A 16,318-nucleotide genomic window follows, 5' to 3' on the forward strand; every position below is an offset into this window, starting at 1 on the left:
GTGTTTCTTATAAAACCCAAATTTTCTGCTTTGTGAAATTCTCTAATAAATCGTCTGCATCATTTTCAAATGGTTAAAATTCAATAAATTTAAATACCTTCATTAAATTATACATTTTACAGTTGCATAAACACTGTCCTCCTTAGTTGAAAATCCTTTTTAGTCTACATGACTCTATGCGGTGTCCCCAACATAAAAATCAAATTAGGCTTGATGAACATTCTGCACTTAGAAAAATCAGCTTTAAAATTTCTTAAGAGAGTTTGAAATAGCTAAGGTAGACAAAAAGTATGCCACAGAGTCAAAAAAAAAAAAAAATGCACTGGTTCATAAAACAATGCACATTTAAAAACTCTTTATTTGAAATACAAAAGGAATAAAATATGCTTTTGGAGGATTGGTTTAATGATCTCAAAATGACAGAAAAGTGACCAAAAAAACCCTAGATATTCAGATAAACGCAGAAAAACTCTAGGGAAATGGATCTTTCCTGAGATGTTGAGGGACAAATTGATCATTAGGAAAATGAGCAGCAGGAAAGTCTACCCAAAGGCCCCAGCCAAAGCTTTCACATGTGGTTGACTTGTTCTTAGCCTGAAGATAACTGACTCTGAGATAAATCATAAACAGGGATAAACTATACAGAACATCTCAGAGTCACAGCTTTCGTCTCTGTGGTATTTTCTTCAGGGTTTGTAAAGCCTAATGTCATAAGCAAGTCTAGTTCTTTATTTTACTTTTCTTCTGAAACATTGTTCAGAGCCTTACTAATAAAAGGTATCCAAACCTAATTAAGTAGCTGCTTTTTCCTGGCAATCCAAGGAATGTTATAAAAGTAATTAAGAGACCATGATTTTAAAAGTATATATAATATTACTTTAGCTTTGCAGTTCATACAGTGTAAAATAATTTATTCATTTTTAAGCTCTGTCCTGAATAAATTTCATGTTACTACAAGTAACTGCTGGGAGGCGTGTAACAGCCAAAGCATAGTTGTGCCACAGTTTAATTTACAATGTCTTGTTTTGGACCATTTGGCAGATTTCAATTTCTCATTATGACAAATTGCAATCCTTTAACAGTATTTAAATTTTTATATTATTCCAGCCTTTTATAATTTTCTACCAATATTAATCAAGAAAATAGCATTTTAATATTTACCATGAAAAATAAAACTTTAGGGACTTTAGTTTTGTTGATGGCACCACCTACCAAGGCCAGTATGGTTGGGCTTCTGGCTCCTGTTTTACATGATTACTTGGTTCGCAGGGAATTCTTTGATTCCTTTTGCTTCAAGCTCTCCACCCTCTATTTTTACTTCCTTATGGTAGATCCTGCTTTAAATAACAATACCGTTTGATCTTATACTAGGCACACGTATATTTTCTTTGAGTAGCTCAGATATTTTTCCCATGCTGATTTTAAACTCCAGATATTTTTATGCCTGATGCTGGATTCTGCCAGATGGTTTGCACTAATGGATGTTATCAAATAAATGCAGTGGCATTTGCTTTTTGCTAGATAATTTCCTCTGGGGTATTATTAAACCTTTGTTCCTACTAACATCATGGATTCTCATTCTATTATTTCTAGGCTGATTCATCCACCGAATTCTTCGCATCTCCTTGGAGTAAAAACTGTTTCAGAAAATGACCCAGTGTGTCATGTCCCTTCTCTCAGACATTGTTCTGTGGCCTCGGAACCCCTGACATACTAGGTGCATCTCTTTCCTAGTGTTAGGATTTAGGATGTCTTTCCAGAGCATCTTGGTTTACAGCTGTACCGACTTTCTCAAACTCATTCTATGGTTTGTCTCTTTCTGAGAGCCCTTACACAAATTAAGTTAGTAAGTGTCTTCTCTTTCATATGGTTATGTTGATTACTTAAGTTAAGTCATGAGTATAACCACCTACCTTTTACTCTCCTCATTCTGTATTGTCCGGTCCTTCTCTAGCATATGGCGACAAGGCTCCCTTGGAGTGAGGAATAGACCCAGGGTAGCACACAGTGCACGTCTGCCTTGGACAGGTCTAACTTTTGTGGTTTGGATTTGATTCTAATACACCACCAAGGCTTCTTCCAAGAAACTTGGTTTTTGTACATAGCACATATGTAGAAACATAATTTATGCTTTGCTAGGGCTGGCTTTTGTGTCAGTTAGTATTTGTGATTATGAATTTTAGCCACAAAATATTTTTTTCCTGAAACAGTTTATTGAAGCTTCATTGTTTTCTTTTGTCTGGAGAATAACTTTGCCTCTGTGATTCATCTCTGGCTTTTGTCCTATGGCATCCTTACTGTTCTTGATGACTGTTCATTTCAGTCTACTTAATTACCATGTTTCAAACACATGGTGTCTCAGAGAAAATGTGAATTCCTTGAGCAGGCCAGAAGTCTATATCTGCCATTATGAAAAAGCAAAGCAATGTAATACACTATATGCATCCTTTTCCCTCGTATCTGTAAAATTCTTTTCTACCTCTAATTTATCACTACAACATTATCACTAATATTAGTGCATTGTAGTTTTTCCTTTGATCTGACCAACTCTACTCTATAACTTAGGAAAAATCTTAAAGACTCCTCCTGAGAAGCAGACCTCATGATAAACTTTTTGATGATGAAATCCTTCCATTGGAACAGCAGATGTTTTATAGCAGCTGTATGCCAGGAATAGTGGGAAGAATCAGAGGTGAAAACATAGACAGTATGCTCTGTGCTCTTAAGGAAATAGTGAAGTAGAAAAGATGAGAATTTCAGTATAACCAGGATTCAGAGTGACATGTGCAATAGTAGTAAGAAAATATATTTTAAAAATTGGTGGAACCAGGCTTGGCGGCACACTCCTGTAATCCCAATACTCGGGAGTCTGAGGCGGGAGGATCATTGTGATTTTGAAACCAGCCTGGGGTACAAAGTGATCTCAAGTCCAGCCTAAACGGCATAGCAAGACCCGGTCTCAAAAAGACAAATACATACATACATACATACATGGAACATGAGGCACAAGAAAGTTAAGAAAGGCTCCACCAGAAAGGGTACTATATATTTTCAAACACTGATTTCATTTCTCCTTTCATCTTCATCACAGAAAATTTGTAAAAGTGGATGAAATATTTAAGAATATGTCTGACTCCCTCATGTAGGTAATTACTGCTAATATTTCTATATATTTCTTTCCTTTTATGCTTTTGCTTGTTCTTAAAAGCTTAAGATATTATTGTGAACATCATTTAAAGCCCTGTCTTTTTTCTTACTATAAGAGTTTGCTAGAAATAGTACTAGATGATTTACGGTTTATTTTGACCTTCCTATGGTCTTGGAAGCTATAATCAGAAGTTGCTCAAGCTCTTACTTATATAATCCTACCAGAGACCCTGGGACGTTGGTATTATTTAGGTAGACTCCTCTCTCAAAGGGTCTTTTCATGGCCCAGTCACAATTTTCCAGTGAGGTAAAACAGGAATGTGCCCCAGCCCCTTGAGCTGACTTCTTCATGATCCTTGAGGAGCCATTCACATGTAACCATTCCGCCCCAGTTTGGAAGACAAAGCAGCAGTTTCTCATCCAGCGCTGTGTCTGCCTCTGGCCTGCAGAGGTAGCGTGTCCTACCGGCTTCTTCTGATCAGAGTTGCATTACAAATAAACTCTAAAACTCAAGCTGTTGTCTGATGGGCACTCCCCCAGCGTTGACCTCGTTCACACATCCCTTCCTGAAGTCATATTTTTGTAAATAGTGCTTCCTCAAGGAGACGCTGAGAAACAGCATTGTAAAGGCTGCCTGAACTTGAACGACAGAGGTCTTTTTATACTGGAGCAGAGGGAAAGAGCGCAGTGAAGGGAGCAACGAATAACATCTATCCTGAAATCACTCTAGCTGGAAAACGTCCTCTTCTCTTTAACATCTAAACACTGAAGCCAATTTCTGACAGTGCTAAAAGGAGAGCAACAGCCCGGCCTGCTCCGGCCACACAGTCAGTAGCTCTGCAGACCCAGAGTGTATAGGATTCCTTGTTCTTCACAATGGGACGTTGGTTTTCCTCTGGTAAGATTATCCATTAGATCAGATAACTCTGGAACCGATTTCTGGGCTTGCTTGGAAAAAAATATATATAGCATAAATTTTTATCTTTGTGAACCCTTTCAAGGGTCTAGGTCGGTAGCACTGAGAATGTCCACATTGTGGACAGCTTCCCCTACCCAGAGTGAAGCCCTCATCCATCCAGCAATAACGCCCATCCTCTCATCTGCGTGTCCGTGCGTGTGTTTCCTACCTCTAGGTTTGACTTCTATTAAGAACAAAATGTCAATTCTTGAAATTTAAATTTAGCTTGAAGAAGCCAATTTAAGTTGGCTGACTGAAAATTGGTTTTCACATGCTAAAACTTGACAAAGAATGCTAATTCTATGTCTGTTTAGTTTTTGCTGTTATTGCTGTTCTTACAACACCGAGATGATATTACTCATCCTTTCTATACTGTTCAGATTGCCATTGATAACATCTTTCTTACCATCCCATCTTTCCTGGCCTCCTGTGGTAGCCTCTCACTGGTCTCTGCTTCTACTCCTGCCCCTCAATTGTTCCTTCAGGCAAGTCTGCTTCGAATTGTCAAGCTGGATTAGCTGGGCTCCAGCTCCCTTTTCAGCTTGTTTATCAGAGAGTGTGACCCAAAAAAAATTATTTGGAAAGATTCACTGAAATACAACTTACTCTTCCGGTTTTCCTAAAATGCTCTTTAATAACAAGGTAAATGCAAAAAAGCTACAAACACACACTATTTCATAGTAGCTCCCCACAGGAGAATTGACTTGGTTGGTGCAAATGCCATAGCTTTCATCAGACATCACCATGAACAGCACTCTTAGAGAATTTGCCATTGTGTCTTGCTAGGATTTTGTGCTCTGGCTTGTGCATGAGGATCACCAGGGTAATTCCCCTGTGAAATAACTGTATTTTTCCCAACCAAAGGCAGTGTTTTTATAATGCAGATGCTGAATTCTGATACTGCCCAGATGTTTTCTATCTCTGTTGATAAAAAGCTCAGAGCCAAGTTCGTGATCCCCTCATAGCTAAAGGTATTTTTAGCCTCATCTCTGACTCTGTCCTGTCTTGCCATTCTTATTTTTCTTCTTTTGCTGTTACAGCATGTTGTTGGATATTTGCACCTTCTAAGTTATCTGAAGTCCTCCCTAAAATATTTTCCATGTCTTCAGAGACTTTGTTGATACCATTTTAAATTCATATATCATATCCTCTCCTGATAATCAGTTTCTGTTACTAAACAAATACCAGAGATAGTAAACTTACACGAGGAAAAGGTTTATTTTGGAAATCACTGTCTTAGAAGTCTTAGTCCATGATCCAGTCCTGCCTGCTGCTTTGGGGCCTGTGGCACTCGGCACAGTGCTGGCAGCAGTGCATGGCAGAACTACCCGCCTCATGACAAGGACAAAAAAGAGGACGAGGAAGGGGCTGGAGGTCCCTTATTCCCATTGGGTATACATGTGGGTATACAATATATAAGGGTATACAATATACCCTTATTCCCATTGGGTATACACATGGGTATACAATATATAAGGGTATACAATATATCCTTATTCCCATTGGGTACACACGTGGTGACCTAAGCCCTCCCGCTACACTCCACCTGTTAGAAGTTACACCATCTCCCAATAGCGCAGAGCTGGCGAACACACCCGGACAACACATCGGCCTTGTGCAGGCATCCAAGACCCAAACTGTGGTACCCATACACCATAATTTATTTTCCTAACTATTTTTCAACATTTAAAAGTGACCCCCACCTATATGCATACCTTTTATTGTTATTATCAATAAATCTGTGATAAATAGCTCTGTGACTGAGCCTTAATTCACATTCTAGAATATTTCCTAGTTTCTAAGGTTGTATTCAAATTGACTGGTTGTGCTTGAAAATTTGTACTGAAGTCTTCCAGTCTGCTGGGGTAAGAAGCCCACTCCAAGCAGACATAAGTGTGGTAACTTAAGAGTCTCTGGAACGTAAGGCACCTGTCAGGCCTGAGGCTGGAGAGGCTGTGGGCTGGATTGTTCAAGACTTGAATGGCCAAAGAGGGGCCCGCACTGCGGCCACATGCTGGGGACTCTGCTGAAGGGTTTGGTTTGTGATTCGTACATAGCACACTGGCAGAAGTATGGCTCAGAGGGGTGTGACTAGAGCCAAGGAAACTGGAGTCCATTAGGACACTGTTGCATAGTCTGGGTCAGATGTGTTGGAGGCTTGAATTTGAGTCTTAGCACGAGGGTGTGAAAAAAAATGCATCTATTCCAGAGAGTCTGAGGGATAAACCAGCAGAAAATGGCAGTCCATTCCTCCGGTTGGTGATTGATGGCTACATCGGTATTTGTTTGCATTTAAAACATCATGTCTTTTCATTCAGATTCTAAATAGAAAATACAAATCCAGCAGCTTCCACACTATCACTCAAGCAAGGAACGGATTTAAGCACAGCAACAGATTTTCTTTATCACGCAACACACATACACACACACACACACACACACACACACACACACACACTTGGCCAGCTTTATTTGTCTTTCTAAGCCTTTCTCTGGAGAGTTTTCAGCCCAAAAACACTCCCACACCTGAGTCATGTGGGCAGCACGCAATTTTGGATAGATAGTTGTTTGAGCCTACAATGTAAACAGTCGTCTCCTTTTTTACAAATGTGGCTAAATTTCAGCATCAGTTCAAGAGTTCCTTTCTGTAATTGGGGACGTAGGCTATATCATAACATTTCCTTCTTTTTAACTTGAAATGTAAAGCTATTCTTTCACAGGCATCAGAACATGACAAGCAGCATCACTGTTGGAAGAGATGACGTAGAGATTTAGACATAATGATATTCCAGGCTAAAAAGTCAAAAACAAAATAAATTGTATAAGTGCAATATAAAGTATCGGTGAAAGGACAAATGAAACTGTGTGAATACATTAGGACAGTGGGTACCCTAACTTGCAAGGACATTTCTAATGACATTTCCATGGCTGAGGCAGATAGAATCTAAAAGAGATAACAGACCTGGAGACTTGGAAACAAATTTTTGAAGGCTTCTGAAAAGTCAGAGCCTAAATTGGATGTTCTAGTTTCAGTGAATTCCTTGAAGGTCATTACAGACATACCATGTGTCTATAAATGAGAAGATGCCCATAAATCAGCTCTGTCAGTCCAAGCAGCCAGCCAGCTGCTTTTCACTCTCAGTTGACTGATACATATTTTTAACATGGGTCTATTTATTAATTGACCTCTCAAATACTATATTCCATTAATTCCTGTGTTCAAGCACAGGTGGCATTTTTTCTCCCAGAGATGCAGCTTTGGCAGGTATCTAGAGTCAAATATATGGAGACAGTAGAAGTGTTATAGTTTGTGTCTGCATGTCCCCCCCCCCACAGCCCCCAAGCCTCATGCAGTCATGGGGCAGGCTTCTAGAATTGATGATTCACTGTCAAATGTTGGAATTATGGGTGTGAGTGCTACACCTGCCCTAGGGCAGATAGTTTGCATACAGTGTAAGGGAGGGAAAGAGGTTGCTTGCCACTGTTCCTCCCTTTTTGCTCTTGTTGCTTTTGCAATCTTCTGTGCCATGAACTGTTGCCTTCTGCCATGTGCCACCTTGCCTTGGAGCCAGCTGAGCATGGACTGAAACCTCCACACACTGTGAGCTAAATAAACCTTTCTTTCCTTAATTCTGGGTGTCAGGTATTTTGTCTCAGCAATAAGAGAAGAGTAACCAAGACAAGAAGGATCCTTCTATAAAGTTTTCTGAATAAGCATCTATCCTAAGGGTCAAAGGATGGCTTGCCTGCTGAAGGCTCCACCTTGTTAAAATCAAATTAGTGGCATTCACTGATGCAATGGAGAACGCAGTACCTACATCAAAACTGCCTCAGAAACAGTGGCTTGAGTCCAACAGGCCTCCGTTTAGGTTGTTGCTTCACTGTGTCTCCGAGGGTCCTCATCCTCCCCAGGTGCTTCCAGCCAAGCCTATCGCAGCCTCTCCTACTCCTCCCAGAATCCACATGTGGCTTTTATGTTGTGGATCTGTAACTACCTACGGCAAAATCGAAGTTTGCTTTTGGTATTCATTTGTGTCACTTTTTAAGGGAGAAGGGGGCTTCTCGTCAGTGCTACCTACCAGGCACAACTTAGTCATAATAAATAACATAACAGGAAAAAGTATAACCCAGTGGAAATATGAACAGCATTTACCATTTGAAAATTCAAAGAGTCTACTGAAATCAATAAAAATAGACACTGGCCCCTTAAGATTTTTAAACCCAGGGGCTTGTCTGATTTTAAGATGAGTCAAACAAAGTGAATGTCTGAGCCGACAGAAAATACCAAGGTCTTTATAAGTAAAGGAATTTTATGAAGTCTGTAATGTGATCAGGATTCTGATTACAAGCCCTGTACCTCGTGAAGTAGAAAACAAAGGAGCGCTTTCTAGCCATGCAGAAATGGCCTGTCCTCATTTACCCTGCCGTGCCTCTTACATATGCTTGATTAGTAACAGATTTTTCCAAGTTCCCTTTTATGAAAAGAGAGATGATTATGAGCTGTATTCATCAGATTTGGCTTACTCTTTATGCCCATGCTATGCAAATTAGATTACCGGGCTTTCTATTTATGGTTACTTGTTTATAAATGTGGGGTTTTTAAAAATAACTTTCAAGGACCCAGTGCTGTGAAAAACTCCGAAAATAGAGAAAAATATAAAGAAGTAAATAAAAATACTCTCATTACCTAGAAATGATTATTATTGGTTTAATTTTCATAATTCATGTATCAGCAGCATATATTTTAAACATTGCAAAGTAAAACAGTTTAATTTTTGTTCTCCTCCCTCAGTTAACATTAAAAAGTAAGCATTTTCCTATAACTTTAGGAATTATTTACAAGTAATTTAGTGGTGTATAACGGTTCATGATCAAACTTTAACTTCCTTTCTTTTGTTCAGCCTTTAAGTTGCTTCCACCTACTATCATTATGCAATCATGACCTTAGTTGTCTGTGTACTTATCCCTTAAGACATACTCTTAAAAGTGAATTTACCAGGTCAAAAATGATTTTAAAGGAACTCAAAAAGTTCTGTGATTGCTTTCCTGGAAGGTGGTGATGACTGATCCCTCAGTATGGGGGAATGTTGCGATGACTGCTCCCCTGAAACTGAAAAATACTGCATTTTTAAGGCATCTTTCTCCCCTGATAGCCAAATATTAGGGTAGTTTTAATGATTATACTGTATCTTTGATTTCTCTGGGGTATTACTGTTGACTGACCCAAGTTCTTTGTATATCACTTTATACTACATTATCGTAGGTTATTCCTCATTTCCAGTATGTCCAAATAGAGGTGATATGCTCTAGAACTGATAAAATGTGATACAGATAGTAAGTAAGTTGAACATGTTGCCCTCACGTTTTTGGTAAATAATGTTTCTCTCACTTTAAATGTTTTTATTGGTTTTATGATTTTTTATTAATAGTTGAAAAATTATAAAATTTATGGATTTTTGTCTGTGGGGTTTTTTTTACTTTTATTTGTATGTATTTTTTATTTTTAATTTTTATATTTACAGTGTGCTTGCAGTACATAATGATTGCATTCCTTGTGGGGAATTGATACATAGTACACACCACATCTTCATTCTTCTTTGTTCATCCCCTCCCTCGGTCCTCCCTCTGTCTCTTGGTTTCCTTCCCTTTTGCAGGATCTACTTGTTTCCTGTTGTCTTTTATTTTGTTCCTTACCTGTATTTTCAGTTTCTTTTGGAAGATGAGACAGTTAAGCTTATATGTCAGATTTCTTTCACTTATCATTGTGGTCTCAGGGTGCATCCATTTCCCAATGAATAGTTCAAGTTTATCTTTCATGGAGAGTGGTACTCCACTATATATAAATACACACTTTCTTCATTCATTGTTGGTGGACATGTAGGCCACTTCCAAGATTTAGCTACTATGAATTGTGGAGCTATACACATGGTTAATATGTGTCTTTAACTGTTTTGAGAAGATACCTCAAAAGGGAATAGCTGAGCCAAATGTGATTTTTATGCTTAGGTGTTTTGAGGAATCTCCACACTGCATTCCATAGTGGTTGTATCAGTTTAAGCCTCACCGACAGTGAAAAAGGGTTTCCTTTCTCCCTACCATCTCTACAGCATGTGTAATTGGTTGACTTCTTGATAGTAGCCATTTTTCCTAGAGTAAGATGGAGTCTCATCCTTGTTGTTTTAATCTGCATTTCCCTATGGCAGAGATGTTGAATATTTTTCATGTATTTTTTGTCCATTTGTATGTCGTCTTCTGAGAAGTTTCTATTCATTTTAGTTGCCCATTTTTGATTGGGTCTTTTATTTTGTAGGGTCCCATTTTTCTTGAGTTCTTTATATATTCTGGGTATTAGCCCTCTGTCCAAGGAGTAGTTGGCAAAAAAATTTTCCCATTTTATAGGTTGTCTCTTCACCCTGGTGGTTATTTCCTTTCCTGTGCCAAAAGCTTTTTAATTTGGTATGATCCCATTTGTTGATTCTTGACGTTATTATTTTTTGTGCAATTGGAGTTATGTTCAGAAAGTCCTTACTTGTCCCTGTCTTCAAGAGTTTTACCCATTTTATCTGCCAGTACAATAAGTCTTTCTATTTTAACATTTAGGTATTTGGTCCATTTTAATTCTAGTTTAGTACATGGTGAAGGGTATGGGCCTAAATTCAGTCTTTTGTATGTCCACATCCAATTTTCCCAGCACCATTTATTGAAGAGGCTATCATTCTTCCATTTAGTGAAGATCCTATCTTTCTTTCAGCTTTTTTGACCTCTTTGTCAAAGATCAGATGACTGAATGTGCCTATGGTGGTTTCCCTATCCTCTAATCTGTTCCAGTTATCTATATGTTTGTTTTTGTGTTAGTACCATGCTGGGGTTTTATCACTATAGCTTTGTCATATTACTTGAAATCCAGGATTGTGATACCTCTTGCTTTCCTCTTGTTACCTAGGATTGCTTTTGCCATTTTGGGTCTCTTGTGGTTCTGTATAAATTTGAGGATTGTTTTTCTCTATTTCTGTGAGGAATGAGGAATGCTGTTGGTATTTTGATTAGGACTGCATTAATATATATATTCTGACAATAGTGGTTCTGCCTATATAGGAATAAGGAATATCTTTCCATTTTCTCATGTCCTTTTCAATCTTCTTTTTCAGAGTACTGTACTATAGTTTTTATTATAGAAATTTTTTGCTTTCTTGGTTAGGTTAATTCCTAAGTATTTAATTTTTCTTGAAGCTGCTGTGAATAGTATTGGTTTCCTAATTTCTTTCTCAGTGGATTCGTTATTGAATGTTATTGATTTTTGTGTGCCAATTTTATATCCTCCTACCTTGCTGAATTTGTTTATTAGTTCTAGGAGTCTTGGTGGAATTTTCTGAGTCTAGTATGTCAGCATCATGTCATCTAAACATAAGGACAGCTTGACTTATCTTTTACTATACCTATCCATTTTATTTCTTCCTCTTGCCTGATTATTGTGGCTAAATTTTAAATATCATATTGAACAGGAGTGGTGGTGATGGACATCCTTGTCTTGTTTTTGCTTTGTCTTTGTGTTTTAGTTCTACCTCCATATTTAAATCCTTCCCTGTATGGAAATAAATAATTGATTGATTTAACTACTTTTTTGAAATTTATCTGAAGATTTATGATGGTATATTTCTTTCCACTCAATCATCATTATTTATGAAAAACATTTTTTAAAAGCCCTTTTGTTCAGGAACATAGCTTTGCATACTTGGCCAAATAAAAAGTTAAACTGGTGGAGTTTAAAATGGTAATTTATTGACAATTTCTAATAAAGTTAACTACATACTATTATGTGACATAGCAGTTCCATTCCTGGATAAGTACTCAAGAGAAATGAATACCTTGTACAAAAATGGTCATAGCACCTTTATTAATAATAGTCAGAAAATGAAAATAACCCACAGTCTAAGTATAGACAAATCTGTACACCAGCTGTGGTACATCTCTTCAGTGGAATACTCAGCAATAAAAATAATTTTTAATGCACATCAAGACACAAACAGGTGAGAACAACATTTTTTGGAGTTAAAGCAACAAGGGGAGAATACATACTCTGTGATTCCATTCATAGGAAATTCAGTAACAAGCAAGACTAGTTCCATGGCAGGGAGTGGGTGCTGACTGGTGAGAAGCAGGAGAGGGTTTCCTGAGCTGGTGGGGCAGGTGGTTTGTGCAAACCTGTGTTTGCACCTACAGTAAGAAATCATCGAGCTTTCTTAACATGTACGCAGCATTCTGTTGTAGACTACAACTTCATGTAAGGTAATGAAAAGTATTTTAAACCTCCAAAAAGCTATTTAAAAAAAAAATAGTTGACCTTTCCAGCAATCGCAATTGTATAATATTTAAATTCAAAGTTTGCTGATGCTATTTTCTAATTCTTATTATTAGTATGTGTTTGCAGTACAAAACATTACATTCTTCATGGGGAATTGGTATATGTGCATAACACATCTTAATTCTTTCATTATTCCCTTCCTCTTCCCTCTCTCTGGGACCTTCCTGTGTACATATTTGAGGTACATAATGATCACATTCCTCATGGGGATTTGGTACATGTACACACACATCCCAATTCCTTTTTTTATCCCTTTCCCCTCCCCTCCTTTTCCTCTCCCTGCACCTCTTGGTCCACTTTCCATGGGCAAACGACCTATCTTACTACTTATTACTATCTATCTTTTATTTATATTTTGGGTTTCTTATGGAAGAAAGACCATATGCTATTTAAACTTGCATATCTGATTTAGTTCACTTAACTTTATGGTCTCAGAGTGCATCCATTTTCCTACAAATGACTCGTTTATCCCTTATGGCAGGGTCGTGTTTCATTGTATACAAATGCCATACTTTATCCATTCATCTGCTTCTAATCGTTTTTGTTTGATTCCAGATTTTTTGTCTACCGCCTCCATACACTGGCAATGACGAGATATCATTTACTTAGGGGATCAAAGGAAGGAAAATGAAAGAAGATGGCAGTGCTGGTAGATCGTGTCAGGTGTATTCAGTACCATTGTCTTGGTGGCGGAGCCAGTGCCGCCTTAGGACAGACGCCTGCACTGCAATAACCTTGTTAAATATGGCACTCTGACTTCAAATATCCTAGTCCCCAGTTATCTTAATCAACTGGAACACACACAGGATGAATGCCAACCAGCTTTGCTGCCCAAATGGTATAATTACACCAGCGTCAAGTTCTGAGTATAGAGCCTGCCTCTGTCAGCGCCCCAAGGACCCAGACATGCTGTACAATGAGGGTCCTTGCATTCCCCAAGTATCAGTGTCTTCCACTGGAGTTTAATAAGAAATCAAGTTTAATAGCTAGAAGATCTGATGTAGTTTGTTTTACTGTTTTGTTTGTTTTTCTTTCACCCTATTTAAACCCTGTATAATGGAAGACTGGGTAAAATAATTGACTGAGTGTTACAGTACTATAACTTTGAAAAAAAAGCACTCTCTTGAGGTTTAGAAAGCCCTTTTACACATAATGTCTAATTTGTGTCTCACATCAGCCTGTAATATAGATAGGTTTGATATCATTATAGCCCCAGGATTTTATTACAAGAAAATCTTGACTCAGAGAGGTAGATTACAGGGCCCGAAGCCCTCCCAGGTTTCCTGCCCCTTGAACAGCTGCTCTTTCTACTGTTCCACTGGTGTGGGAGTGACTCTGGCAAATTCACCCACCTGACCCCTTCTGTACATGGGAGCTGTGCTGACCTGTCATCTCGGAGAATATGGCTCTGGCTAAGCATCTGAATCACATGCCCCTAACTCACTCTACGCCACGTACCTCAGAACCCCAAGGAGCCCAAGTCTAGCCCAATATCTTTCTCCCTTCCCCTCCTGCTGCTCCTTCTCCTTCCCCACCTCCCCCTTTCTGCCCTATCAGGTTAGCTTGTCAAACACAGGAATTACATCTTATAACAGCCAGAATATTGTTACTACTGTTTCTGGAGCTGGCTACCCTCTTATTTATTCTCTTTGCTTTTATTTTTTTTTTTAATTTAAAGAGAAAAAAAATAACAAAATAACAACAAAGACAAAAACAGAACAACACAAAAACAGTAAAAACTGTACAAAATTTCAAAACAAGTTGATAGGAAATTAACGGTGGTTGCTATATTACATATTGTTACCTTCAACGAAGTTGCTCAGTTACCAGATGCAAGAATGTAAGATTGATCAAACATTAAAGAGAATAAAAGAATAATTTTAAAAAACATTAGAAATGACACAGAGCTTCACTAAACAAGATGGTAGGAATTCAACGATGGTTGTTACATTGCATATTGTTGCCTTCAAATTATTTTCTCTTTGGTTTTAAATGATGTTTACACAACCTAAATAGGAGAATCGGAGAAATAGAGGTTCTCCTAATTGTTCAAACCATTTCTGATCCAGTTCAGGACAATAGCAGGATTGTACCCACGGGAAGGCACTGGGGCTGGGGGCCGGAGTTTGTGGTAGGAGGGGGCAGGTGTCTGTTCACCTGGCTTGATCTACACAGAGCACCAAAGTGGTGACTGCCTCCTCTCCGTTACAAGGGCTGTCCACGTAGGAGACATAGAAAGATGAAATCACAGAGGAGGGAATAATTTGGTGGTAAGCCCATCACCTCAAGGAATGAGGAAAAGTTAAAAATCCACGATTATTTTCCTCAGTGTTCGTACCTCTGCCACACGGTCCATCTGGATTATTTCAGACTGCTGACTTGGGCCCATCCTGCTCAACTTTACTTTCTGTTTTTATGTTTACAATAGCCCAGGTTTTACCTCACCTAAATTTCCCACACATGTCATGATACTGTTTCTTTACCCTCACTCATGTAATGTCCTTTTTCTGGAAGTTCTTTCCTCCAGTCTCTACATTTCAGGGTTCTTCCCTGAAGGCTGTACAAAATAAGGCTGCACAAAACCTTATTATATCCTATAATTCCCTAATTTCCTCACAAGCTACTCCTTTCCCTCAATTCCATGGCATTTGACTTTTATCTGTTAGTAACTTGTCATTTTTCATAATGTATCTCCATCACTTAAAATAGTTAACATAACTCTTACCCACTTAACACTTACCAAATAATCACTTTGCAAACAAGTATCTGATCCTTACACCCACTCGTTAAGGTATTTTACTGGTCAAGATAAGCCAGGCTTTGCTGCAGTAACAAAAAAACACCAACTCTCAGTGTCTAGCACAACAAGGATTCCCTAATAGCACTGAGTGTCCACTGCGTTGTGGAAGGAGTCGGCTGATTGGAAGTGATACGAACTTGTTCACTGACAGGTTAATGATTACATGCCATGGCCTGAGGTGAAGTCTCTTATTACTCTTTATAGCTTATTGGCCAGAACTAGTCACATGACCATGACTACCACCAGGAAAGCTTATAATCTTCCCATGTGCTTAGGAGGAAAAGCTAGCATTTAAGAGGAACAGTCCATCAAACTGAGCTAAGTTGATTGCCTCAGATAAGGTGCACTTATTACATTGATCTAATAAATGAAAAAACAAAGGCTCAGGGATGTTAAATGCTCAAAGCAGGAGCACAAAATACATTGAGGAATAATTAAAATGTGACTACGTCCAACTACTACTCCCAGCCAGGACTGTGGGGAGCGGGAGGCGATAGAATTAGGTAAAACCAGTGAGTTTAGGACTGGGAGTAAACTGGTTTGAGCCCTACCTCTGCACCTTCCCAGCTCCTTGTATAATTTCCCTTAATGAGCTTCAGCGTCCTCCTCTGCATTTTTACCTTAAACAACAGTTGTGAATTAATTATAGATGTAACATACCTGGTACATAATGGAGATACAGTGAATGGTGGATATTGACGCTAGTGCTTATTCATTCAAAATTCAATCTTACTTCATTGACAACTCTGCAAATAAGATTCAGAAGCTCTGAGAAAGTTTCAGCTACCCATGGAAGCACTGGGTATCTTTTTCAGATAATTGATGTTACCTAGGAATATGGGATTCTTAGATGCCTGAGTGACTCATGTTCTTCAATAAGCATTTCACTAAGAAGAAGGAAACAGCTTTCATTGGTGCCAAAACCCACAGAATCCTAATCTCAATTACAGGGTGTCGGGTAGAACAAGCCTATAAAGCTGAACAGGATGGCAAGGACAGAATAACCCCCCTTCCTTCTCCAGGTGGTAGAAGAAATAACATTTAATTTTTG

The 16,318-nt window shown here is 38.5% G+C and overlaps 1 protein-coding gene across 1 annotated transcript in view; it reads left to right on the forward strand.

Annotated features, from left to right (window-relative positions):
• The window catches only part of Rnf150 (ring finger protein 150), a gene marked incomplete in the record, with an annotated part of 229,038 nt that overhangs the window by 159,823 nt on the left and 52,897 nt on the right, over positions 1 to 16,318 (forward strand).

The sequence above is a fragment of the Chinchilla lanigera genome, unplaced genomic scaffold, assembly GCF_000276665.1.
Source record: "Chinchilla lanigera isolate Chin_1 unplaced genomic scaffold, ChiLan1.0 scaffold00070, whole genome shotgun sequence".
NCBI classification, from domain to species: Eukaryota; Metazoa; Chordata; class Mammalia; order Rodentia; family Chinchillidae; genus Chinchilla; species Chinchilla lanigera.